This window comes from Dendrobates tinctorius, unplaced genomic scaffold (assembly GCF_039654945.1).
Source record: "Dendrobates tinctorius isolate UK_male_01 unplaced genomic scaffold, ASM3965494v1 ptg000029l, whole genome shotgun sequence".
NCBI lineage: Eukaryota > Metazoa > Chordata > Amphibia > Anura > Dendrobatidae > Dendrobates > Dendrobates tinctorius.
Genome location: NW_027361697.1, coordinates 52,434,883 through 52,461,492, shown reverse-complemented (window position 1 = coordinate 52,461,492; position 26,610 = coordinate 52,434,883).

The window sequence follows — 26,610 nt, the reverse complement described above, 5'->3', positions numbered from 1 at the left end:
TTTCAGAATTATCCTTACCCCACGAGGTGAAATCTTGCATAGAGCCCCACATGGAGGAATATTGACCGTCATCTTGTGTTTCTTACATTTTCTAATAATTGTGCCAACATTTCCTATTGGCCTGTAGCTCATCCCAGCCTTGTGCAGATCTACAATTTAGTCCCTTGTGTCCTTATACAGCTGTTTGGTCTTGGCAATGGTGGAGAAGATGGAGTGTGATTGACTGAGTGCAAGGACAAGTGTCTTTTATACAGGTAGCGAGTTCAAACATCTGCAATAAAAACAGGTAATAAGTCCAGAGTAGGGGGCTTCTTAAAGAAAAACTGAAAGGTTTGTGGAGAATTCTTGCTAGTTGGTAGATGATCAAATACTTATTTCATGCAGTAAAATGCAATTTAATTATTTAAAAATTATATAATTGTATTCTCTGTTTTTTTATTCTTAGATTCTGTCTCTCACAGTTGAAGTGTACCTACAACAAAAATTACAGACCTCTCCATTCTTTGTAGGTGGGTACAGTGTGTTGCGAAAGTATTCGGCTCCCTGGAACTTTTCAACCTTTATCATGCTTCAACCATAAATATACCAAATGTAAATTTTTGGTGAAGAATCAACAACAAGTGGAACACAATTGTGAAGTTGAATGAAATTTATTGGTTATTTTAAATTTTTGTGGAAATTCAAAAACTGAAAATTGGGGCGTGCAATATTATTTGGCCCCTTTACTTTCAGTGCAGCAAACTCACTCCAGAAGTTCATTGTGGATCTCTGAATGATCCAATGTTGTCCTAAATGACTAATGATGATAAATATAATCCATCTGTGTGTAATTAAGTCTCTGTATAAATGCACCTGCTCTGTGATAGTCTCAGGGTTCTGTTTGAAGCACAGAGAGCATCATGAAGTCCAAGGAACACAACAGGCAGGTCCGTGATACTGTTGTGGAGAAGTTTAAAGCTGGATTTGAATACAAAATGATTTCCAAAACTTTAAATATCCCAAGGAGCACTGTGCAAGCGATCATACTGAAATGGAAGGAGTATCATACCATCACAAATCTACCAAGACCTGGCCGTCCCTCTAAACTTTCATCTCAAGCAATAAGAAGACTGATCAGAGATGCTGCCAAGAGGCCCATGATCACTCTGGATGAACTGCAGAGATCTACAGCTGAGGTGGGACAGTCTGTCCATAGGACAACAATCAGTCTTACACTGCACAAATCTGGCCTTTATGGAAGAGTGGCAGGAAGAAAGCCATTTCTCAAAGATATCCATAAAAAGTGTATTTTAAAGTTTGCAACAAGCCACCTGGGAGACACACCAAACATGTGGAAGAAGGTGCTTTGGTCAGATAAAACCAAAATCGAACTTTTTGGCAACAATGCCAAATGATATGTTTGGCTTAAAGGCAACACAGCTCATCACCCTGAACATACCATCCCCACTGTCAAACATGGTGGAGGCAGCATCATGGTTTGGGGCGGCTTTTCTTCAGCAGGGACAGGGAAGATGGTTAAAATTGATGGGAAGATGGATGGAGCCAAATACAGGACCATTCTTGAAGAAAACCTGTTGGAGTCTGCAAAAGACCTGAGACTGGGATGGAGATTTGTCTTCCAACTAGACAACGATTCCAAACATAAAGCAAAATCTACAATTGAATGGTTTGCAAATAAATGTATCCAGGTATTAGAATGGCCAAGTCAAAGTCCAGACCTGAATCCAATCGAGAATCTGTAGAAAGAGCTGAAAACTGCTGTTCACAAATGATCTCCATCCAACCTCACTGAGCTGGAGCTGTTTGCCAAGGAAAAATGGGCAAGAATTTCAGTCTATCGATGTACAAAACTGATAGAGACATACCCCAAGCGACTTGCAGCTATAGTTGCAGCAAAAGGTGGCGCAACAAAGTATTAAGTTAAAGGGGCCGAATAATATTGCACGCCCCACTTTTCAGTTTTTGTATTTCCACAAAAATTTAAAATAACCAATAAATTTCGTTCAACTTCACAATTGTGTTCTGCTTGTTGTTGATTCTTCACCAAAAATTTACATTTGGTATCTATATATTTGAAGCATGATATGTGGGAAAAGGTTGAAAAGTTCCAGCGAGCCGAATACTTTCGCAAGGCACTGTAAATTGCAAAATCAGCAGTGTATCAAATACTTATTTTCCCTACTGTACTATTACCCAGCTTAACTGTGCCAACATTCTCTGACTTTTTTGGGGGAGGTTTAGAGCTTTATTGGGCTTCTGATATGGGGTCTTTCTATACACACCTGTGCTGGTCTGCTATTATATGCACTAGTCTGCCATTTGTTAGATCGAATACATTTTCACTGATCCACTAATTAACTAGTTCATTAAAACATAACACATTTTATTGATATGCTCTAAAAATAATTGCGATCTGAATGTGCACAGGTTGAGTTAAAATTCCCATTTTGCTGCTTTCTACATTGATTTGACGGTATAAGTCTTTTTCAGTTTCTTTTATTGTTATTTCCGCTTACAGAGTTTATTGAAGACGAGGTTTATTTATGTTTAACAATGAATGTCATCACCACTTTTATTTCACTTTCGATTCTCTGAAGCACCTGACTCACATTCTAAAATTCTCGTCAACTCAGCCTGTTGTTTATATTATAAAATCTACAAGTTTCTGACCCTCAAAATTATAATTATCAGGGATCAAAGAATCTCGATACATTATTATTCTCTGTTGATACTAACAGAGTGATTCCAGGACACTGAACTCCTAAAGGGGCATTTGCACTGCCCAATTATTATAAACAATCGCTCTTAGAAATGCTCGCTTAATGATTTTTGTGCAGTCTCAGCATGTTGCTGATCACTAGAGATGGACGGACACCTTGATTTTCAGGTCCGGCGGGTTCAGCCGAACTGTTACAAATAGTTTGGTTTTGGGTACCAAAACAGTACCCGGACCCCATTCACTTGAATGGGGGGCCCGAACATGCAGTGTCTGCCATGCTGTCATGTGCATGTCTCATTGTTAGGCGTCGGGTTCCTGTCGCTGCACAGCAGGAATCCCGAGCCTTGCCTTCTGCAATCTCCCATTCCTCTCAGTCCGCAGAGGATGCTGCTCAGCAGACTGGTCGATTCCAGCGCTCTGGTCAGACTAGCACTGTGGGTTTGTTTTTGCTGCTGCCACCTCTGGTCCAGCTATAACAATGCATGCTGGTCAGCAGCGAGCTACTCCAGAGACTAAGTCCTCCTTTCGGTCCACTGAGCATGCCCGTGGGACGATCTCTCATTGGAGATCAGAGGTCACATGCTCAGGTCCTGCTCCTGCTCTGATTGGACCATCAGGAAGGTCCCGGAAGGTAGTGGCTATAAAAGCCTCGCATGGCCACCCCACCATGTGCTTTGATAGAGATTAACTCTTATGATTATAGCGGTGTGTGTGATGATGGATATACGAGACAGGTGAATGACTCATTATGACTCCCCTCCCTTGCTTGTGTATGAGTTAGGGTCACAGAGTAGAGTCAGCACCTAGTAGTGGTACTGCTTAGCACCGCATTGCTTTCAGCTCTCATCCATTAGCGCCAGTGCGCGCCAGTCAGCACAAGCACCACAGTACGGCATGTGTAGCAGCATCCATCTTCACGGTGCCGTGCACAGATAGTATGCTTTCCAGCATCAAGTTCAGGCTGGTTAGTGGCGACCACATGTGCAGACGCAGTGTAGGGTTCGAGCAGGCTCACAGGATGCAGTGACGAGACACGAGACTGAATGTGGGGTGAAATATACTTTTATAAGTTTAAAGCCGCAAGGGCTAAATTGCTTCGATGAAACAAAAGGGGAAACACCTATTTGTCCTCGCAGGGACTCGTAAAACAAACATTCAAAACAAAAAGGGTCCTTATACTCTATAATGCACTTAGCCTCCCGGGCGTCGCTCGAGTCCACGAACACTCAGGGATTGTAGATGTGGCTGCCTTGTAATCCAAGATTTCACGGAAGGACTTGGGCTCGTCCGGCCCTGAAAAAACCAAAACGGTGGGGCGCAGCAGGCCCTGAAGGAACCGGAACGATGGGGCGCAGCAGGCCCTGAAGAGACTGGACGGTGGGGCGCAACGGGCCCTGAAGAAACCGGAACGTTGGGGCGCAACAGGCCCTGAAGAAACTGGTCGGTGGGGCGCAACGGGCCCTGAAGAAACCGGAACGTTGGGGCGCAACAGGCCCTGAAGAAACTGGTCGGTGGGGCGCAACGGGCCCTGAAGAAACCAGTACGATGGGGCGCAACAGGCCCTGAAGAAACTGAACGGTGGGGCGCAATGGGCCCTGAAGAAGCTGGAATGGTGGGGCGCAATAGGCCCTGAAGAAACTGTTCGGGGGGGGTTAATCTCCCAGGCGTCCGTTTAAAGGCGCTCGTCCCCCAGCCAGGTCATGACGCAGTCCAAAAACATAAAATCTTAACAAACTCTGCTCAGTGTCCCCTCAGTAAGCGGGACAGGGGCTCTGCGGCCGCCTATAGCGAGGTGGCGTTCCCTGATGTCGGTAATGACGGGGTCGCAGCTGTGGGAGAAGACAGGGGGGCAGTGTCCTGGCCACTATACCGGATTGCTGTCTCGTCGCAGCGGTTGCCTGAGATCCCGGTCCTGTCACAGCACGGAGGGAATCAGCGGGCATCAATTTATCTGTATGTATCCGGGGAGGGACTCCCGGGAAGAGTCTCTTATGCGCCGCTCTTCGGACAGTCTCAAATTTTCCTTTGACAGTCTCCTGCCTGTCTCTCTTCCCCACACCGTCAGTTGCCACAGTCCTCCCCCTGCCACACGGCTCTCTCTCTCCTGTCAGGCTCTCTTCCAACTGCCACCTCAGCGCGTCCCCTGCTCCTTTTACCCTCGCCCCGCCCCCTGTTGCCCTGACAACTTCAGTCGCATGTCTCCCTTTGTAATCCCCCTGATGTGGTTTCTTCAACAACCCTGATGGCGGTCCCCCTGGTTCTAGCCCAATCACTGTATGGGGGTCCTCCTCCCCACATTCCCCCACCCTGTAAGCTCGCCAGTCCTCGGGCGAGGGTGTTAGTCTATTGAGATTGGTCTGTAAAGGTGTCAATATTTGTTGCCATACGAACTGGTCTTGTTCATACCGTTCGGGGGGTTTGCCGGCTGTTGACCGCTCGGAGCGTCTAAGTTCGACTGGGGTGGAATGTTCTGGGGTGGTGGACGTCGGTGAGCTGCAAGATGCCGGTGGGTTAATTGTGTCAACTGGCTCATTATTGGTGGAGGGCCCTTGGGAACTGGAGGGAAATCCTCGTCGTCTGAGTCCCAGCATATGGACTCCGGTTCGGATGTCTTCGGGACGGGTTCCAGTTGCTTCGGGTCGGAAGAAATACACAGGCGTAACATATTACGATGCACAATGCGAGTGGGCAGTGTTTCATCCTGCTCGGGCTGTATTTCGTACACAGGTCCTTCTGAATGGATACGGCGTAGTACCCGATAAGGACTCTCTTCCCAACGTGACTCCAGTTTATTCTGGGGGCGTTGATCTAGTACAAGCACACGGTCCCCGCTTTGGAGATGGGGAGGGGAGGTTGTATTCTTCCCGGGGTGTTCCCAGTCTTGAAGTTTGGTATGTACAATTCGGTGAAGAGTTTGCAACCTGTGGCGATGATTTCGGACCCAAGACGACACTCCGGTCCAGGGCCGAGGCTCTTCGGGGTCCAACTCTACCTCCGTGATCCCTTTACCCTCTCGTCCGAACAGCAGGAAATAAGGAGTATAGCCCGTTACTCGATGTACCCGATTATTATAAACCCACACTAATTCAGAAACATATTCAGGCCAACGAGCTTTCTTGTCACTCTCCAGAGTGCGTAGCATTTGAATCAATGTCCGATTAAATCGCTCACAAGCCCCATTCCCTTGCGGGTGATATGGTGTGGTCCGGGATTTATCAATCCCATAAAGATGATGTAGTTCCTCCATAACTTTCACCAAAAAACATGCTCCCTGGTCGGAATGTATGCGTTGAGGACAGCCGTACACTTGTATAAAATTTCTGCAAATTGCGGAGGCGGCTGACTCCGCGGTCTGGTCTCGAGTAGGGGTGACCACAGCGAATTTAGTGAAATGATCCACCATGACGAGGCAGTGTTCGTATCCCTGGAATGCGGGACCAATGTGCAGATAATCCACCGTCAAGAGCTCCAAGGGTTCTGAAGTCACAATCGTCTGTGTTGCGGCCCTCTGAGCAGGCGGTTTGGCCAATTCACATAAGCGGCAAGTACGACAAACTTCGTCCACAACAGCCGACAAGCGTGGGTGATAATCTTTCTGTTGTAACCATTGCAAAGTCTTTTTGACTCCAAAGTGGGCCCCTTTTTCGTGAGCCTCTCGAGCCAGTTCGTGTAGTTGAGCTCCGGGCGTAACCACCTGCCAAACAGTCGTTGAGGTTGTTTGCGAAGTGATCTTACGGTACAGTAATCCCCTTCGGATAATCAGTCTCTCCCATTGTCGCAGCATCAGCGACAGGTCTTGGGTCAAAGCTTGTCGTTGAGTGTCAGTGGGTAATTGACCAGCAGCGACCCATTTCCGGAGAAGTCCAACTTCTTCATCTTCTTGTTGCTGTTGTATCCACTTATTACGAGATTGTTCCAGGATGCCCCTGTGGGCCTCTGGGGAAGATACTTTTGCATCAACATTGGTGAGCACGGCAGCGGTAAGAGCGAACGGTATTTCCTCTCCTTCTAATTCTTCGTCTCGATTCTGTCCAGGAGTTGTATGTCGAATCCTAGAGAGAGCATCTGCATGAACATTCTCGGCCCCTCTTTTGTAAATAATCTTGTAATTGTACTTCGCCATTCGGGCCACCCATCGCTGCTCCAAAGCCCCCAACTTGGCGTTTTCCAAATGAGCCAGTGGGTTATTGTCAGTTCGCACTACCACCTCGGAGCCCGCTAGGTACTCTGCGAATCTCTCCGTCATAGCCCACACCACTGCGAGGAGCTCGAGCTTAAAAGAGCTGTAATTGTCAGGGTTACGCTCGGAGTCATGGAGTGAACGGCTTCCATATGCGATCACCCTTTCCCGGCCATCCTGAACTTGTGACAACACAGCTCCTAGCCCGTGAAGACTCCCGTCAGTGTGCAGGATGAACGGCTGAGAAAAATCCGCATAAGCCAACACTGGGGCATCCGAGAGTGCAGCCTTGAGATCTCGGAAGGCCTCTTCCTGAGGGTGTTGCCACTGGATTTTCCGCCCATTGGCCCCAGCGGGAGCCCCCTTCAGCAGGTCATGTAGGGCTCGAGCTCGACATGCAAAATTCTTTACGAAACGACGGTAATATCCAGCTAACCCCAGAAAAGCCCGCACGTCTTTCACCGTCTCGGGGGTAGGCCATTCCTGGATAGCAGCAATCTTCTCCCGGGATGGCCTCACACCCTCTGCCGAAACGACATGACCCAGATACTCAATCTGAGAGCGAAATAGGTGACATTTCTGAGGCTTCACCTTCAACCCGTACTTTTGCAGCCGGCTGAGTACCTGTCCCAACCGCTTCAGGTGGTCCTCGAAGGAGGCGGCATAGACGATGATGTCGTCCAGGTAGATCAACGTGGCCTCAAAATTGAGATCCCCTAGACATCGCTCCATCAATCGCTGAAATGTCCCGGGGGCGTTGGCCAGCCCGAATGGCATTCGATTAAACTCAAACAGTCCCATGGGCACTATGAACGCCGTCTTAGCTCTGTCCTCTTCTGACATAGGCACCTGCCAGTACCCACTGGCCAAGTCCAGGGTCGAAAAATATGTTGCTTTACCCAATGCAGACAGGCTCACAGGATGCAGTGACGAGACACGAGACTGAATGTGGGGTGAAATATACTTTTATAAGTTTAAAGCCGCAAGGGCTAAACTGCTTCGATGAAACAAAAGGGGAAACACCTATTTGTCCTCGCAGGGACTCGTAAAACAAACATTCAAAACAAAAAGGGTCCTTATACTCTATAATGCACTTAGCCTCCCGGGCGTCGCTCGAGTCCACGAACACTCAGGGATTGTAGATGTGGCTGCCTTGTAATCCAAGATTTCACGGAAGGACTTGGGCTCGTCCGGCCCTGAAGAAACCAAAACGGTGGGGCGCAGCAGGCCCTGAAGGAACCGGAACGATGGGGCGCAGCAGGCCCTGAAGAGACTGGACGGTGGGGCGCAACGGGCCCTGAAGAAACCGGAACGTTGGGGCGCAACAGGCCCTGAAGAAACTGGTCAGTGGGGCGCAACGGGCCCTGAAGAAACCGGAACGTTGGGGCGCAACAGGCCCTGAAGAAACTGGTCGGTGGGGCGCAACGGACCCTGAAGAAACCAGTACGATGGGGCGCAACAGGCCCTGAAGAAACTGAACGGTGGGGCGCAATGGGCCCTGAAGAAGCTGGAATGGTGGGGCGCAATAGGCCCTGAAGAAACTGTTCGGGGGGGTTAATCTCCCAGGCGTCCGTTTAAAGGCGCTCGTCCCCCAGCCAGGTCATGACGCAGTCCAAAAACATAAAATCTTAACAAACTCTGCTCAGTGTCCCCTCAGTAAGCGGGACAGGGGCTCTGCGGCCGCCTATAGCGAGGTGGCGTTCCCTGATGTCGGTAATGACGGGGTCGCAGCTGTGGGAGAAGACAGGGGGGCAGTGTCCTGGCCACTATACCGGATTGCTGTCTCGTCGCAGCGGTTGCCTGAGATCCCGGTCCTGTCACAGCACGGAGGGAATCAGCGGGCATCAATTTATCTGTATGTATCCGGGGAGGGACTCCCGGGAAGAGTCTCTTATGCGCCGCTCTTCGGACAGTCTCAAATTTTCCTTTGACAGTCTCCTGCCTGTCTCTCTTCCCCACACCGTCAGTTGCCACAGTCCTCCCCCTGCCACACGGCTCTCTCTCTCCTGTCAGGCTCTCTTCCAACTGCCACCTCAGCGCGTCCCCTGCTCCTTTTACCCTCGCCCCGCCCCCTGTTGCCCTGACAACTTCAGTCGCATGTCTCCCTTTGTAATCCCCCTGATGTGGTTTCTTCAACAACCCTGATGGCGGTCCCCCTGGTTCTAGCCCAATCACTGTATGGGGGTCCTCCTCCCCACAGCAGCACACGCTCAGAGCGGTGGTCTAATGTTTGCTGCACCCTGTGATGATTAACAGGGCACAGTGTTCCAGGGGGAACTTTCCCTGGCTCCGCAGTAGCGGTTCCAGGCGCTAGTGGGTCTAGAGGAGCACGCTTCTCATGTCTCAAAAGCAGTGACCTCACGCTGGCGCTCCTCTAGCCATAGCCTGTGAGGTTTAACAGGCTTTGGCATCGGGTTTGGCGGACTCTGTGCAGTAACAGAGCCTGCTTCATATTACACTGGGTCAGTGGTTCCCTGCCAGTGTCCAGCAAGCGGTTTACTACACGCTGTCCGTTGTTGTATGGCAACAGTATACCATCTCTGCACGGTGGACCCCGGGTTGTGATTGCAGTGGCTTATATTTTATATTCAGTGTGATCCACAACCCTAACACTCATAGACACCTCTCCATTACTAAGTCACCTGAAAATACAAAGGTGACATCAACCCCACAAATATAAATTCCACTTGCCACCGCTACAGGGAAAGTGGGAATAGTCAGGCAAAATGCCAAAATTGGCGCATCTAATAGATGTGCCTTTTATGGGCAGCTGCGGGTTGCTATTTTTAGGCACGGGTGCCAATATCCATAGCTCCTTACCAGCTTGAAAATACCAGCCCCAATCTGTCTGCTTTAGGAAGGCTGGTTGTCAGAAATGGGGGGACCCCACACCATTTTTTAAAATTATTTATTTAAATAATTACAAAATACGGTGTGGGGACCCCTCTATTCTTAATAACCAGCCTTTTTGAAGCTGATAGCTGAGAGTTGCAGCCCCAAGCTGTGAGCTTTGCCTGGCTGGTTATCAAAAATACATGGGAGCCCATGCCTTTTTTTTCAATTATTATTTTCAGTGCAGGAGCTGGCTAATGAATACACCCATCAGCCACTCCTGCTCTCACTGTTTTTAGTGGCAGTAGGTGTCGGATGATGAGAGCTGTAGTCCCGTAAGCTGACCCCAGTAACCAGAGATAAATTTTATACCTCCGATCACAGCTATAAAAAGGAATCTATCACCAGGATTTCAATCCATAAACTATTTACATACACATTTAGCTCTTGCAAAGACGAGTCCAGCCATTCATTAAGCTCAACAATTTGTTCCTCCTTACTGAGAAATCTGTGTTTGAATAAATTTTCACATGACGCTCTGGTGCTTTGGATGCCTGCAAGCAGTTCCCAAGTTTATGGTACTTCTACTCAATTCCCCACCCAGCACTGCCTTTTATTGTTTGACTGTCAGTACTTTTTTTCTGTGACTTTACTCAAAGCCACACAGCAAAGGAGCTGTCAGTCAAGTAAGAGACGGAAGTGCTGTGTGGGGAATAGAGCCGGAGTGACAGAGACTTTGGATGTGCTTGTAGTCAGTGGTGTAATTAGAGTCCGACGGGCCCCTGTGAAGATTTGGACTGGGCCCCCCATTCTGGTGTGTGTATATGTGTATACATAGATAGATGCAGACATCCAGGCCCCATACAGATATATATATATATATATATATATATATATATATATACACTGTATATACCCTCCATACTAATAAATATGTCCCTCATCCTTTCCTGGTATATGTGTCCCTTTTCCTGATCCCCTTCATGGTATATATGGGGGATCCTGGTATGTAGGCTACCCATCCTGATATAGCTCTGGCAAAAATTAAGAGACCACCACATCTAAACCCTGTCATGGGCAACCCATTCTCCAGACCTGAACCCCATTGAAAACCTCTGGAATTTAATCAAGAGGATAATGTATAGTCACAAGCCATCAAACAAAGAAGAACTGCTTAAATTTTTGCGCCAGAAGCAGAGAGAAAGACTGGTGGAAAGCATGCCAAGACGCATGAAAGCTGGTTCTAAAAATCATGGCTATTTCACAAAATATTGATTTCTGAACTCTTCCTGAGTTAAAACATTAGTATTGTTGTTTCTAAATGATTATGAACTTGTTTTCCTTGCATTATTTGAGGTCTGAAAGCACTGGGTCTTTTTTTTTTGACCATTTCTCCTTTTCAGAAAAAAACAATAACATAATTTATTGCCTGGAAATTTGGAAACATGTCAGAAGTTTGTAGACTAAAAGAACAATTTACATTTTACTCAAAAATATAGCTACAAAGAGAAAAATCAGACAAAGTAAGCATTTGCAAGTGGTCTCTTAATTTTTGTCAAAGCTGTATATGTCTCTTATCCTGGGCCCCATTCTGGAATATATAATTTCCAACCTGGTATATGTCCCCCATTCTGCCGTTGTTATGTATAGAAAAATATAAAAAATTATACTCCCATCCACTCCCCCACCATACGGCATCATCTTTTGAAGCTGGCAGCTTACTTCATCATGCACGCAAATATAGTGTATGATCTCACTGCAATGCGCCCCAGTTACATGCACGCCTACGTCATCTGCTAGCCTCTGACTGGCTGCTAGTGTATATTGCCGGGCATGGACCAGGCGGGTCTGTGCACTGCAATTCACTTCAGCTGAATGTGCGTTGATGTTTGCACTGGCGTTAGCGGGTCTCCCATCTGCACAGGTCCGGTCGCTGTTGCAACCTCTGTGAGCATGATCATTATGCCCCTGCTTACAGTCATCTAAAGCACATCTTATTTGCATACTGATTCAAGTGCAAATTTCATGGTAACAAAGAATGATTGGGCAAGCTAAAGTAGTGTCAGGACTAATGATGAGCGAACTTGCTCGCCACTAGTTGTTACTCGCCCGAGTATCACGGGACTCGGTGTACTCGGCGAGCACCGAGCATTTTCGGGATTACTCGGCAGGAACTCAGGTCTCCACCCAGCTTTTTTGGCAGACTTTAGAGACCCAATCACGCTGCAGGGATTGTCTGCAAGGCAATGAAACGCTGCAGCCATCTTTGTTGTGGTCGTGCAGTGATTGGCTGGCTGCACAGCATCATCTGGGGTATAAGAGACCAGATACCGCCCTGCTCGACGCATTCAGCTCCGGATTGAGATAGTGTAGGGAGAGTCACTGCCAAGATAGGGTCAGAATTGGGGATTTATTAGTCAGTGTAGGGTCTACCATCCTAAACTACTCAAATCCAGCTAAACCAACAGTCCTTCTAAGGACTAATTCCAGAGAATATAGGTTCCAGTGTTAGGTAGGCAGGGTAGTGTACGTCCCTCTATACACATAAGTGCAAGGCCTGCAGGCACTGTATGTGTGTATACAGATCAGTGCATACATCAAGAGGGTCCATTCCCTTCCTGTATTCTGGTGCTGCTGCTACTACCTGTAGGATATATTGGCTGTATATAGCTAACCCCAGGTGTAATTGAAATACAGGCCACACATTTTTTGGTGTGGTCTCTCTGTCTGTGCCAGCTCATATCTGTGCGTGCTCAAAGATTGGCCAGTTTACAGCGGTTTTCTTTTTTTGTCCTGGCTGTCACTGTACTTATATATACAGCAGTATTTAGCAAAAAAATAAAAAAAATACAGGCCACTCATGGTGGTATCTCTGTGGTGGCTCATATCTGTGTGTGCTCAAATTTTCACCAGTTTACTTGTTCTGCCAAAGGTTGAGGTGCACCCACTAGATCCAAAGGGTTTACGTGTTCCGTGCAGCTACAGCCAGTGTCGAATTTGTAAAAAGGGTGGGTGTTTAGGCTGTGCGTAAAATATTAATTCTGTCAAAGATTGAGGTATACCCCACAGGGGAAATGTTTGCCAGCCCATACACTAAGTGTATGGCCATTCCAAGTGTAGGAGACCCGCTCCTTTAAATTGGGCATAGTTTTAAATTAGGCCTTCCTCCACGTCTCATCATCCGCTGCCACTAGATCACCGGCGTTAACGTGTTATGTTCTGCTACAGGCAGGGTCAAATTCTGAACAAGGGTGGGTGGTTTTGCTGGGCGTAAAAGACGTGTTATGGAAAAGGTTGAGGTTTACCCCACAGGGGAAAAAGTTTGACAGCCAACACAGTGTATGGGCATTCCAAGTCTAGGAGACCCGCTCCTTTTTAATGGGACATTTTTTGTTAATAGGCCCTCCTTCATATTTCTTCCAAGGGGGGATTGGGGCTATTGGGGTGGATATGACTTGGTAGCAGGGCAGGCCTTGCAGTCTATGCATAAGAAAACAAAATGGGAGTACAAAATGAATAATATGAAGTGGATTTTCCTGTGCCCATCCAGTATTTGGTTTCAAAGGCATATTGGGGTGCCGATAACTTGGCAGCAGGGCAGGCCTTGCAGACAATGCATAAAAAAATAGTTTGGGATTACAAAATGAATAATGTGAGGTGTGTTTTCCAGTGGCCATTTAGTACGTGGCTTGAAAAGCTTATTGGGTTGCATGTAACTTTGGGGCAGGCCAGGCCTTGCATTCAATGCAACATTTTTTCAAGAAGCCCTCCTGTACCTCTCGTAAAAGGGGTATTGTGGTGCGTCATAACTCTGGGCAGCACCTCCTCTCACTGCATAGGCAATAACAGTTTAGGAGACCCACTGATTAATAATGTCCCTTTAAGGCTAGTTTCCCACTAGTGTATGGAGGAGCTGCAGAGGAATGCGGATTTCCTTCGTGAAGCTCCGCCCATGGCTGCACCTCCTCTGGTCAGCTCTGCCTCCATCGGCATGCGGCCTGCGTACCCTATCTTTAGCATTAGGTACGCAGGCTGTGACGATGTATGTGGATGCCTCCACATCCATCATTTTGACGGTGCGGCAACCTGCGGCGAACGCAACGTGTTGCATTTTAGTGCGGTCTCCGCACTGTCAAAACGACGGATGCGGAGGCATCTGCATACATTGACACAGCCTGCGTACCTAATGCTAAAGATAGGGTACGCAGGCTGCATGCTGATGGAGGTGGAACTGACCGGAGGAGGTGCGGCCATGGGCGGAGCTTCACGGGAGGAAGTCTGCATCCCTCTGCAGCTCCTCCATACGCTAGTGTGAAACTAGCCTAAGAAGAATAATGCCGTCTGATGCCCATGTAAAAATAGGCTCTGTGAGTTTAAGAGTCCATCCTTCATAAATGAAACAAGATGTGTCTGCTTATGTGTCACACACCACATGGCCAGCTAGGGTTGTTAAATGTTACAATGACATTTCCCAGTGAATGCATTTGTATTGGCTGAAAGCAATGTTAAAGTTGAAAAACACTTCAAAAACTCTGCGTTTGAACATAGCCCAAGTGGAGGGAGGAACATTTTGGTCTGGGGTTAATTATTTTGCCTTATATACAAGTCATTAACCTGGAAATGATGTACCTTAACATATTTCCCAGTAAAATCAGTTTTGGTATGTTTTTTGGTGCATTGGTAAAAATGGCATGAAACTCTGAAAAAACTGTTTAACCCTCCGTCAGGAACAATGGATCTGACAGGCGCAGCTCTTCTACTTTCATTTCTCCCTTCTCAACAGATTTTCAGGAAACCCCCTCCCTCTAGATAGTCTCCTGGCTCTAACTGCTGTGTGAAACCTGATACCACAGTTGGTCTGCAGAGCTTCAGGAAGGAAGATATAGCTGTGCTGGCTTCTCAGGCTCATTGGTCCCAAACACATCACACTTTATAAGGTTGGTATGTAATGTTTTTAGTCATTACTATTGTTTATTTAGCTTGTTTTATGAATGGATAGAGAAAGGTTTGTGGCTATTTCATATAAATAAGGCAGATTTTCTTACAAATGAAAGTGTACTTCCCAGGAGTTTTGAAATTTGTGTATATCAAAGTTATTACTTTTATGTTGAGTAAATGGGTTTGTTTTGCACCTGATAATGTGTAGTCTCTTTTATTACATCCCTATGAAGGTCTCTGATCACTTTTAGATCACTGAAATTGAGAAAATTATATATTCTAGGCATTTTTCTAGCCTGCGCTTGACAGGCACATTGTTCCATTACAAGTTAGTGCGAATATTGTTCCTGACGGAGGGTTAAAGCTGTGAACTTGGAGTCAGGAATACTTCCAGGGGCGATCCCCATGATGTCCCCGTGTAATTTGAGCAGTGTTTCCATCATTTTCAGACGTTTTTAGACCTTGAAAGGATGCCCAGGGAGGATTGCGGTAAAAATGCTCTGGTCTCTCATAGACTTACATTGGGCTCGTTGTTCTGTCCGAGTGCTCGAGTATTCCAATTTGTTCGACCCATGCAACGAGCACCTGAGCATTTTAGTGCTCGCCCATCACTAGTGTTAATCAAATAAATATCTGTTGGTTAAGTTACTACTAGTGATGAGTGAGTATACTTGTTACTCGGGTTTTCCTAGCATGCTCGGGTGTCCTCCGAGTATTTTGGCGTGCTCGGAGATTTAGTTTTCCTCGCCTTATCTGCATGATTTGCAACTGCTAGACAGCTTGAGTACATGTGTGGAATGCTTGTTTCTTAGGGAATTCCCACATGTATTCAGCCTGTCTACAAGTCACAAATCATGCGGATGAGACGACGAAAACGAAATCTCCGAACACGCCAAAATACTCGGAGGACACCCGACCATGCTCGGGAAAACCCAAGCGAAGAGTATTCTCGCTCATCACTAGTTACTACTGAGTCCTTATTTTCTGCGCTGCTGCATCCATGTACCTGTTTACATGTACATACCCTTAGACACATTGTTAAGAGAATCTCACAATAGATTCATGCTGCCCAAACCGCAGGTGGCATGAATCAGACACTTGCTGTGCTATTACAGCCGTGCAAGTTACTTTGAAACAATGTGACTTATCAGAAAAAACACACTTTAAAAAGTTATGAGCCCAATTACCTGGTGAGTGAATTCTCGTAACTGCACTCCTCTAGCCATCTGAGGTGCTTTTAGCTCATTGACGTTTCTAGGTTTCTTATCTCTGAAACTGCAGTCTTTCAGAATAAAACGTACTGTTTGCAGGAACACAGACAGTGTCTGATTCATGCTGCCCATGATTAGGGTTGTGTCAGTCTACTGTCAGGTTATCCTTAAATTCAATAGCCCCCATTACTTCGAATCAATCATTAGGCTAATTACAGGGTGTAGATTTATTAGGTTCTCATTACGCTTCTTTTATGGTTGTCCTACAAAATTGTTATAGACTGGTGGTAGTAATACCCAGCAAAGTACACATGAAAAAAGTGAGACTAAAACTGCTGAGTATCATATCTTTTATGTCACTTCTACATTGTTAGCTTACTATTGACTTCAAATTAATTAGGTTAATAAACAATGAAGCCCAGAGGGTAAATGAATCCCTATGGGGTGGTAATGAGCTATGATTTATGAGGTAAGTGGTTTGGACTCTTATTAACAATGCATTACTCTTCAGTAGCATGGGGAAAGGGTCAGACACATGATTCACCTGCTATGACAAATTGAAATGCCTGCAGCTTCTGCGATTCTGCCTTATTTTTCTTCTTCTGTTTTTGCAAAAAAATACAATAGAAATAAATTTTAATAAAGAAGAGTGTATATTTTGTAGCCAGACATACCAATTAGCAACATAAAATTGATTTGATTGCCTAGTTTAATGTAACTAACCTTTTAAGATAAGTTCTGCTAATTTATGGCACCGCAGACATACTTGTCCAGTTGTAGACTTGGAAGCTATCACTCATCTTAGCTTATTAATCTTCTATTCATGTAAACAATGAAGTCTTACGATCTTCTGCGATGCTCATTACAAATTAGACCTGTGAGATCATTAAAACTCCCGCTCACTCCTAATGGCTGTGTGCAGTCCGCAAACAAATGATCTTCCATTACCGTAGACCGGGGTGTATAGTGTGGATATAGAGCGCACGCCGTACCACGCATGAGAGGAAAGCGCTGTAGATTCATGGAGGAGCATTTAGCACAATACGACAGTATTCTGCTGTTTTGAAAGCTCTCAAGATACATTTATTGATTTTCTTTCTTTTGTTCCCTTGAAAGACAACATATGTTGCACTTTTTTTTTCCAATTATTCCATCTTTTTCTCGTCCTGGACCCAATTATGAAGGCCCCAGCATGTCCAAGCCTGACTTTTTCAACTAAGGAATATATAACTTTTATGATTCCAGAGTTTAGAACTGAAGGAAAATATAGTAATAATTAGAAATGAGCAGATCGACTGCAAGTTGAAGTCAGAGAGTGGACCAATAACGTCAAGCAAAACAGTGATCCCGGGCTCCGTTTCATTCCCCTGGGTCATACATGCATGGTGTGATGATTGCGTGGGCAAACTTCCAGCGCCAGTGCGATCATCAGTATGTGTCAGTACTATACGATAGCTGCCCACAATCGGTGCTAGTGACGATTGCGGATGTTTAACCCCTCTGGTGCCAATGTCAATAATAGCTCACTCTGTGGGTCTCTCTGTTCCAATTGGCACAACATGATGACCCTGAGCTGAAAGATGGCTGTGGGGTCACCTAGGTACAGTGCCCTGTAAGGCCTCTCTCACACTTCAGTTGTTTGACGTCAGTTGAAATCCGCCGATTTTAGAAAAAAAAAATCTGCCATTTTTTTTGGCGGAATCCATTTTTTTCACATTGACTTACATTAGCGGCGGATTGTGACGGATGGTTGTCCGTTGCATCCGTTTTTTTGACGGATCTGTTTCATTTTTAGCATCTGCCGTCTGAAGTGGACGGACAAAGGAACATTTTTTTCAGCGGCGGAACTGCTATTTTACACTGAGCATGCCCAGAAGATTTTACCATGGAATCAATTTAACCTTAAATGCCGTTCTGGAATCTCTCTCTTTCTCTCTCTATCTCCTTTTCCAGATCCCTGTTCCTTCCTCGTGCATCCGTTTTTTGCATATTGGAAACGGATCCATTTTTTCACACTTTGACGGTTTACAACTGACGTCAAACAACTGACGTGTGAAAGAGGCCTAAACTACTTCTGAGAGCAGGAGCTGACAAGCCTCCATCCTGTGTGAAATGCACTGATCTAATAAGCTGCAATGAAAAAACATTGCAGAGTATTAGATCAGCAATCAGGGCAGGGAAAGTTGATGTTCCATACTGGGACAAGGTAAAAAAGTTTTAGGAAATTGAAAAAGTATTTTTTTTTAAAATCACAAAATAAAGAACAAGAAAAAAGAAAAAATATTATACCATTAAATATATTAATATATAAATATATTTATGTAAAAACAAAAATTAAAAAATAAAGTGCACATATTTAGTAACGCCACGTCCGGAAAAAGTCGGTCTATAAAAGTGTCACACTACTTAACCCCTACAGTGGAAGATGTAAAATACAATATCTGGCAAAAAACTATGCTTTTTCATCATACCTTCAAAATAAAACACAATCAAAATGTCAAATGTGAATAATAATGGTATTGCTGAAATCTTCATCTTGTCCCGTAAAGCAAGAAGCCACTATATAGCTCCATCAGCAGAAAAATAAAAGAGCTATAGCTCTAAGAGCATAGTTATGCAACATTTTTTCTTTTATGAAATTGTATTTATTGTATAAATGTGGAAAACATTAAAAATTATAGAAATATGGTTTTGCTGCAATCGTACTGACCAGAAGAATAAAGCTGCTTTTATCACTTTTACCACATGTGAACTGCATAAAAGAATTCTAGAAAACAACGCTTTAATTGCTGGATTTTGTTCATTCTGCCTCCGAAAAATCGAAAAATGTTATGTGCCCACAAATACTAGCAATATACACGTCAACTTGTTCTTCAAAAAACAAGCCCTCACAAGACTCTGTCAGCAGAAATATAGAAAAAATATAATTCTCAAGATGAGATGAGCAACTTTTCAAGGTCCAGTTTGGTTCGGCTCCACAAGCATCCCGATGTTTGTCGAACATGTTCACTGAACGCTTCTACGAATATATCTGAACCCCATTGAATTCAATGGGAGGCAAAACCAAACAAATTGACAACACCTTCAGGAGGGAAAAAAACTGTCAAAACAGCTCAAATCATGGGCAGACATCAAGAGAGGTGGCTTCAATTGACCCATCAAATGCACTACAAATAATTTCAAGAAAATTTAGGTTGGGTTCCCCTATATTTTTGATAACCAGCCAGCAAAACTGACAGCTGCAAGCTGCAACCCTCAGCAGTCAATGTTAGCATGGCTGGTTATCAAGAATAGAGGGGTCTTCATGCTGTTTTTTTAAATTACTTAAATAAACACATTTAAAAAAACAAAGTGGGGTCCCTCCATTTTTGACAACCAGCCAGATTAAAGCAGACAGCTGGGTGCTGGTGTTTTCAGGCTGGCAAGAGGCCATGTATATTGGCCCCTGCCTAGAAATATCAGCTTGAAACTGCCCAGAAATGTCGCATCTATTAGAGGCACCAATTTTAGCATTTTGCCGGGTCTTTCCATATGTCCTGTGGTGGTGCAAGTGAGGATCATATTTGTGGGGTTGATGTCACCTTGGTATTGTCATGTGACAAAAATCTGATGGGTTAGTAATGGAGAGGCGTCTATAAGATGCCTATCTGTTACTAATCCTATAGTTATATTGTACATAAACAAACAGCCAGAATAAAACCTTTCAATTGAAAGAATGGCATAGACTCCTTTAATGAATCTAAACTGAACCATACTCACGTCATCGCCCAGTATTCCTTACTTGTCCTCAGAGAAGAAAATAATCCATTTGTCTCGTGACATGTCTAGCTCTTCTGCATCTACTGTAGATGGCTGTCTGTATTTTTGCATGATGCAACCATACAGCCATTCAGCGGACACACTGAGCAGCGTGTGCTAGCACTGCTCAGTGTCTCTCAGTGAACTCCTATGACCTGACTGATGTCACTGCGAGCATGAGTAAGTTATGGACTGTTGGATGCTGGAGTGCTGAGTACCGGACTTGTGGACATTCATCAGTCTGGCACAGGCACTTGCAAAGCAAGAAAATCAGCAGCTATGAACTCAGGTAACCTTGCTGTTCTTGTTGCCAATTTAAAAAGTCATTGAAAAAAATGTGTTGGAGTCCACCATAATTTTCATAATCAGCAGAGCAAAAGTTGACTGCTGTGGGCTGATGTTAATATTCTGGGGAAGAAACAATATTCATAAAGGTTCACAGGCTATTAATATCAGATCACAGCTGTATACTTAGCCTTTCCTGGTTATTAAAATGGAGGAACCCCACAAAAAATGATGTCAGGTCCTCCTATAATTAATAACCAACAAAGGCTAGGAAGACAGCTGCGAGCTGATACTAATAGCCTAGGAAAGGGCCATGAATATTTGTCACCTCCCAGAAAAAAACATCAACTATCAGCCACCCCTGAAATGGCACATCCATAAGATGTGCCAAATCTGGCACTTAGTCTCGTTCTTCCTAATAGCCATGGTGCAAGTTAGGCGATAGTTGAAGGGTTGATGTCACCTTTATGTTGTTAGCTGACATCAAGCACAGAGGTTAGTAATGAAAAGATGTCTAAAAGACTCCGCCAATTACTAACCCAATAGTCATATTGCATAATAAAATACCAGAAAAAATACTTTTAATTGAAAGAATAACAGACTCCTTTAATGAATATAAATTAAGCCATACTTATATCATCGCCCAATCCACAGAAGCCAATGTTTCCTGTAAAAGAATTAAAATAATAAACCACAATATTCCTTACCTGTCCTCATAAAAGATGATAATCTCTTTGTCCCACGATTGCTCTAGCTCAGCAGTGGGGGAACAGGGCACAGGACTAATTCACCGCATCAATGGGAGAATGGATGGAACCATGCATGAACAATAAAATCCTGAGTGACAACCTCCTTCCCTCCACAGGACATTGAAAATGGGTCATGGCTGGGTCTTCCAACACAACAGTTACCCAAAACACAGCCAAGGCAACAAAGGAGTGGCTCAAAAAGAAGCACATTAAGGTCATGGAATGGCCTAGCCAGTCTCCAGACCTTAATCCCATAAAAAACTTATGGAGGGAGTTCAAGCTCCGAGTTGTCAAGTTACAGACTCAAAATCTTAATGATATAGAGAGGATCTGCAAAGAGGAGTGGACCAAAATTCCTCCTGACATGCGTGCAAACCTCATAACCAACTACAAAAAATGTTTGACTGCTGTGCCTGCCAACAAGGGCTTTGCCACCAAAGTATTAAGTCTTGTGTGCCAGAGGGATCAAATACTTATTTCTCACTGCAAAATGCAAATAAATGTATAGAATTTATATAATGTGATTTTCCGGATTTTATTATTGATATTCTATCTCTCAATGTTAAAATTAACCTACCCTTAAGTTTTAGACTGTTCATGCCTTTGTCAAATGCCTTTGGCAAACGTACACAATTAGCAAGGGATCAAATACTTATTTACCACACTGTAGATGTTAGGCTGCACTGCTGCATGATGCGACTATACATCCTGCCATCCAACAGAGACATTGAGCAGCTTGTGCTAGCGCTGCTCAAAGTCTCGAGGTGAACTCCTATGACCTAACTGATGTCAACGTGAGTGTAAAAAAATCCTCATGCACGCATTGCCATCAGAAAGGTCCCAGAAGTTCACAGCCAATAAACTCCGTTCAATTCACTGATGTCAGCACGAGCGCCATTATAACTTTTTCAACGTGGCTTTCGGTGATGTCAGTGGGTTGAACTGGGTTAATTGGTTGTGAACTCCCAGAACTTTTCTGACAGCACCGTGAGCATGCGATTTTTCTCATGCTTGTGGTTACATCAGTAAGGTCATACGAGTTTACGGCGAGACACTGCTGGACAGTAGGCTGTATAGTCGAATCACGCAATGATGCAGCCAGCCATCTAGATATAGCAGAGCTAGACCCGTTGATGGGACAAATGAATTATTATCTCTTGGCGTACAGGTAAGGAATATTGTTGTTTATTATTTTAATTCTGTTACAGGAGACTATGGCTTCTGTGTGCTAGGTAATGACGTGAGTATGGTTTAATTTAAATTCACAAAATGATTCTGTGTCATTTTTTCATTTAAAGGACTTTATTCTGTGTGTGTGTTTTTTGCAGTATAACTATATGATTAGTAATGGAGAGGTTTTTTTTTATTGCACCAATAAGCTAATCCTCTAAATTTGAAGCTGTAGCTTCATAAACACAATCATGTGTATGACATACAACCAAAATGTGAGCACATATTCTATTAAATAGATATAACTATATAGAAATGAGATCACCATAAAAGATTTTTTAATTCAATACAAAATTTATTTAGTAAAATACTGACAATATCTATGATAACAAGTCATAACAGAAAAATATTTTTTTGTGAGAATTGATACATATTGTGAAACCTCATCACAGAACCCATGAGGGACTCACTGAACGATGAACACCTAGAAATGGCTGAAGGTTCAAATAAATCAGCAACTGACTATATATTATTGAAGGTGCTTTAACAATATAAGTGTCTAAATATACCACCTCTATTCCAGTTACAGAGAACCTTAGGACTGTTTCACACTTCCTTTTGTGACCATCAGTCAAGATCCGCCGATTAGAAAAAAAATGGATCCGCCATTTTACTTGGCAGATCCGTTTTTTTCCTCATAGATTTGCATTATCGGCGGATCTTGACCGATGGTCGTCCGTTCGATCCGCTTTTGTACGGATCCGCCAAGATCTTGGTGTCCGCTAAGCGGCCCGGACGGAGCATGTAACGTTATTTTGTTATCCGGATCCGCTATTTACTAAATTAACCAGCATTTCTATCTGACTGCTGGATAAAATTCTCTCTCTCTCCTCCACGACATACCCCTCCATATCGCCGCTGCTGATCTCTCTCCTCCACATCGACGCTGCTGTCCTGCGAGATCTCTCTCCTCAACGACATACTCCTCCACATCGCCGCTCCTTTACGGCACCTTCTCCACGACAGCACACCTACTGATGCCGCGAACACCGCTGCTGCTCCCGCTACTTCACCGCTGATGATCCCGCTGTGCTCACAGCTCCTGCGTCACCATGCCCGCTCCCGGACTGCGCTACATCGCCGGTATTTTTAATTTTTTTTTTCACAGGCACGGTTCCTTTAATTTTTCAACTTCGGCGGATCCGTACATCCACCGATCCGATGCCACCCATTCCTGTCAGTCCGCCTGCGGATCCGTTTTCCGCTATTTTGGCGGATTCGGACTGACAGGAAAAACTGAAGTGTGAAACAGGCCTTAGGCACCAGTATTAGTTATAAGTAGATATACATATGTCTGGACTGCATAGTCCTTGTAAAATAATAATAGAATAATAGTATAAATAACACTACCACTGAATGGCTATTGATCAGTCCAGACACATGTCTAACAAACAGCCCAAACAAATTATCTAAGCATACCCACTAATGAGGGTGAAGTATTATACCTGAAGTCATGGTGCCGACAGTAAAAGGTAGGTGCCCCTGAGGGAGTCCCACCCCACAACCTCGACGTACATTTTTCCCTAAACAGCTTCAGGTATAATACTTCACCCTCATTAGCGGGTATGCTTAGATCATTTATTTGGGCTGTTTGTTAGACATGTGTCTGGACTGATCATTAGCCATTCAGTGGTAGTGTTATTTATACTATTATTCTATTATTATTTTACAAGGACTATGCAGTCCAGACATATGTATATCTACTTATGACTAATACTGGTGCCTAAGGTTCTCTGTAACTGGAATAGAGGTGGTATATTTAGACACTTATATTGTTAAAGCACCTTCAATAATATATAGTCAGTTGCTGATTTATTTGAACCTTCAGCCATTTCTAGATGTTCATCGTTCAGTGAGTCCCTCATGGGTTCTGTGATGAGGTTTCACGTTGTATATCAATTCTCACAAAAAAATATTTTTCTGTTATGACTTGTTATCATAGACATTGTCAGTATTTTACTAAATAAATTTTGTATTGAATTAAAAAATCTTTTATGGTGATCTCATTTCTATATAGCAATGGAGAGGTGTCTCATGTGTACCAACTCAAGCCAAGTAGTGATGAGCGAGTATACTCATTGCTCGGGTGTCCTCTGAGTATTTCAGCGTGCTCAGAGATTTAGTTTTCGTCATCTTATCTGCATGATTTGTGACTTGTAGACAGGCTGAATACACGTGGGAATTCCCTAACAAACAGGCATTCCACACATGTATTCAAGTTGTCTAGCAGTCGCAAATCATGCAGATAAGACGATGAAAACTAAATCTCTGAGCACGCCAAAATATTTGGAGGACACCCGAGCATGCTCATCACTAAAGCTAAGATCAATCGTTGAGGTTTTGTTCCTTTTATTATTGCATTCTGTGCAAGCTGGGGTGTGGCCTCCCTCTCCTGAGCTGGAAATTGTATATAAGGCTTCCCCAGACTGGTTTTCCACTGGTTGGGCACAGTCCTTTTGTCTGCCCTTATTCACACACTGAGGTCAACATTGACACATGGTAAGGTTTTTAATACTAGACAGTGTAGGGCTGTCCCGATCAGAGTTACCTTGTCGTGGTGGGATGTGTTATTTAAGTGCACTTTTTGCTTTTTATTTACTTACTTACAGGTTTTTGCTCACTTTTTCTCTTGTAGGTTTTATATGTTTTGTGGCCAATCTGAACATGCGTTTATGTTCTGCATGTCTAGTAACTCAAGTCAAGCTCAATCTTTGATGAGAGAAACTCGTGCAAGTCTCTCGCAATACACTCGCAAGTGTGGCTCCAGCCTTTGGATGAGTTCTGCAGGGTTTTGTTCTGGCCTGGAAGCCACACAGCATTGCAGCATTTTAGCTCCTGTGCTCCGTTCGCCTAAATTAACAATAAATAAAATCAATTCTTGACCTGCTGTTGATTTATTCATTCTGCCTCCCAAAGATTACAGTAAGGTTCGGTGCACATTTATCCTGTGGTCTATGCTGAGCTCTTACATCTGGGCTTCTGTGTAAATCTCTGAACCCCCGACAGAAGATTCTCTATAATGAAGCAGATGGAGACACTGTGGACGCCGTCTGGCCTATGATCCGATGATGTCCACTTTTTAAGCGTACATAAAAGTATGGTCTGCCAAAGTTATGTGCACCTCTGAAAAGAATGACAATGATTTTAATTCCATTTTTACATTTTTATACCTAGTTACCTATTTATAGCAGCAATCATGGCTTTATTTGAGAGCTAAATCAGTAGTAATGCGGCACTCCTGGATGGGATTTGGATGTTTCGCCCCCCGCAGTTCGGCCCCGGGTACATTTTGCCCTCGCACATTTCGTCCCCAGCATTTGGCCCCCAGGATGTTTCGTCCCCGCACATTTCACCCCCGCACATTTCGCCCCCAGCAGTCCCCAGCAGTTCAACCCCGGATGTTTCGCCACCAGCAGTTCGCCCCCGGCAGTTCACCCCCGGATGTTTCACCCCCAGCAGTTCGCCCCCGGATGTTTCGCCCCCAGCAGTTCGCCCCTGGAAGTTTCGCCCCAGCAGTTCGCCCCTGGCAGTTCGCCCTGGATGTTTTGCTCCCAGCAGTTTGCCCCCAGATGTTTCGCCCCCAGCAGTTTGCCCCGGCAGTTCGACCCCGGATGTTTCACCCCGAGCAGTTCGCCCCCAGATTGTTTGCCCCTGGCAGTTCGCCCCTGGATGTTTCACCCCCAGCAGTTCGCCCCCGGATGTTTCGCCCCCGGCAGTTCACCCCCGGAAGTTTCGCCTCCAGCAGTTCGCCCCCAGATGTTTTGCCCCGAGCAGTTCGCCCCTGGATGTTTCGCCTCCAGCAATTCGCCCCCGGATGTTTCGCCCCCAGCAGTTCGCCCCCGGATGTTTCGCCTCCAGCAGTTTGCACCTGGATGTTTCCCCCCCATTTGGCCCCCAGGATGTTTCGCCCCTGCACATTTCACCCCCGCACAATTTGCCCCCAGCAGTCCCCAGCAGTTCACCCCCAGATGTTTCACCCCCAGCAATTCGCCCCTGGATGTTTCGCCCCCAGCAATTCGCCCCCGGATGTTTCGCCCCCAGCAGTTTGCCCCGGATGTTTCGCCTCCAGCAGTTTGCACCTGGATGTTTCGCCCACCATTTGGCCCCCAGGATGTTTCGCCCCTGCACATTTCGCCCCCGCACAATTTGCCCCCAGCAGTCCCCAGCAGTTTGCCCCCAGATGTTTCACCCCCAGCAGTTTGCCCCCAGATGTTTCGCCCCCAGCAGTTCACCCTCAAATTTTTCACCCCCGGATGTTTTTCCCCCGGATGTTTCGCCCTAGCAGTTCGCCCCCGGATGTTTCACACCCAGCAGTTTGCCCCTGGATGTTTCGCCCCTGGCAGTCCGCCCCTGGATGTTTCACCCCCAGCAGCTTGCCCCCGGATGTTTCGCGCCTGGACTTTTTGCCCCCAGATGTTTCGCCCCCGGATGTTTCACCTACATCATTTTGTCCCTGGATGTGTCACCATCTGATGTTTTTCCCCTAGCATTTTGACCCCAGATGTTTCACCCTCAGCTTTTGAGGGCAACAAGCAAGGAACAAAACATCTAGGGTGAACATACCTGGGAGTAAAATATACAGGACCCCAATTGCTGGGGATTCTTGTGGCTGCCTTTTCAGCAGCTCTACTGGCTTGCCTTAAAGGGAATCTGTCACCTATATTTAGT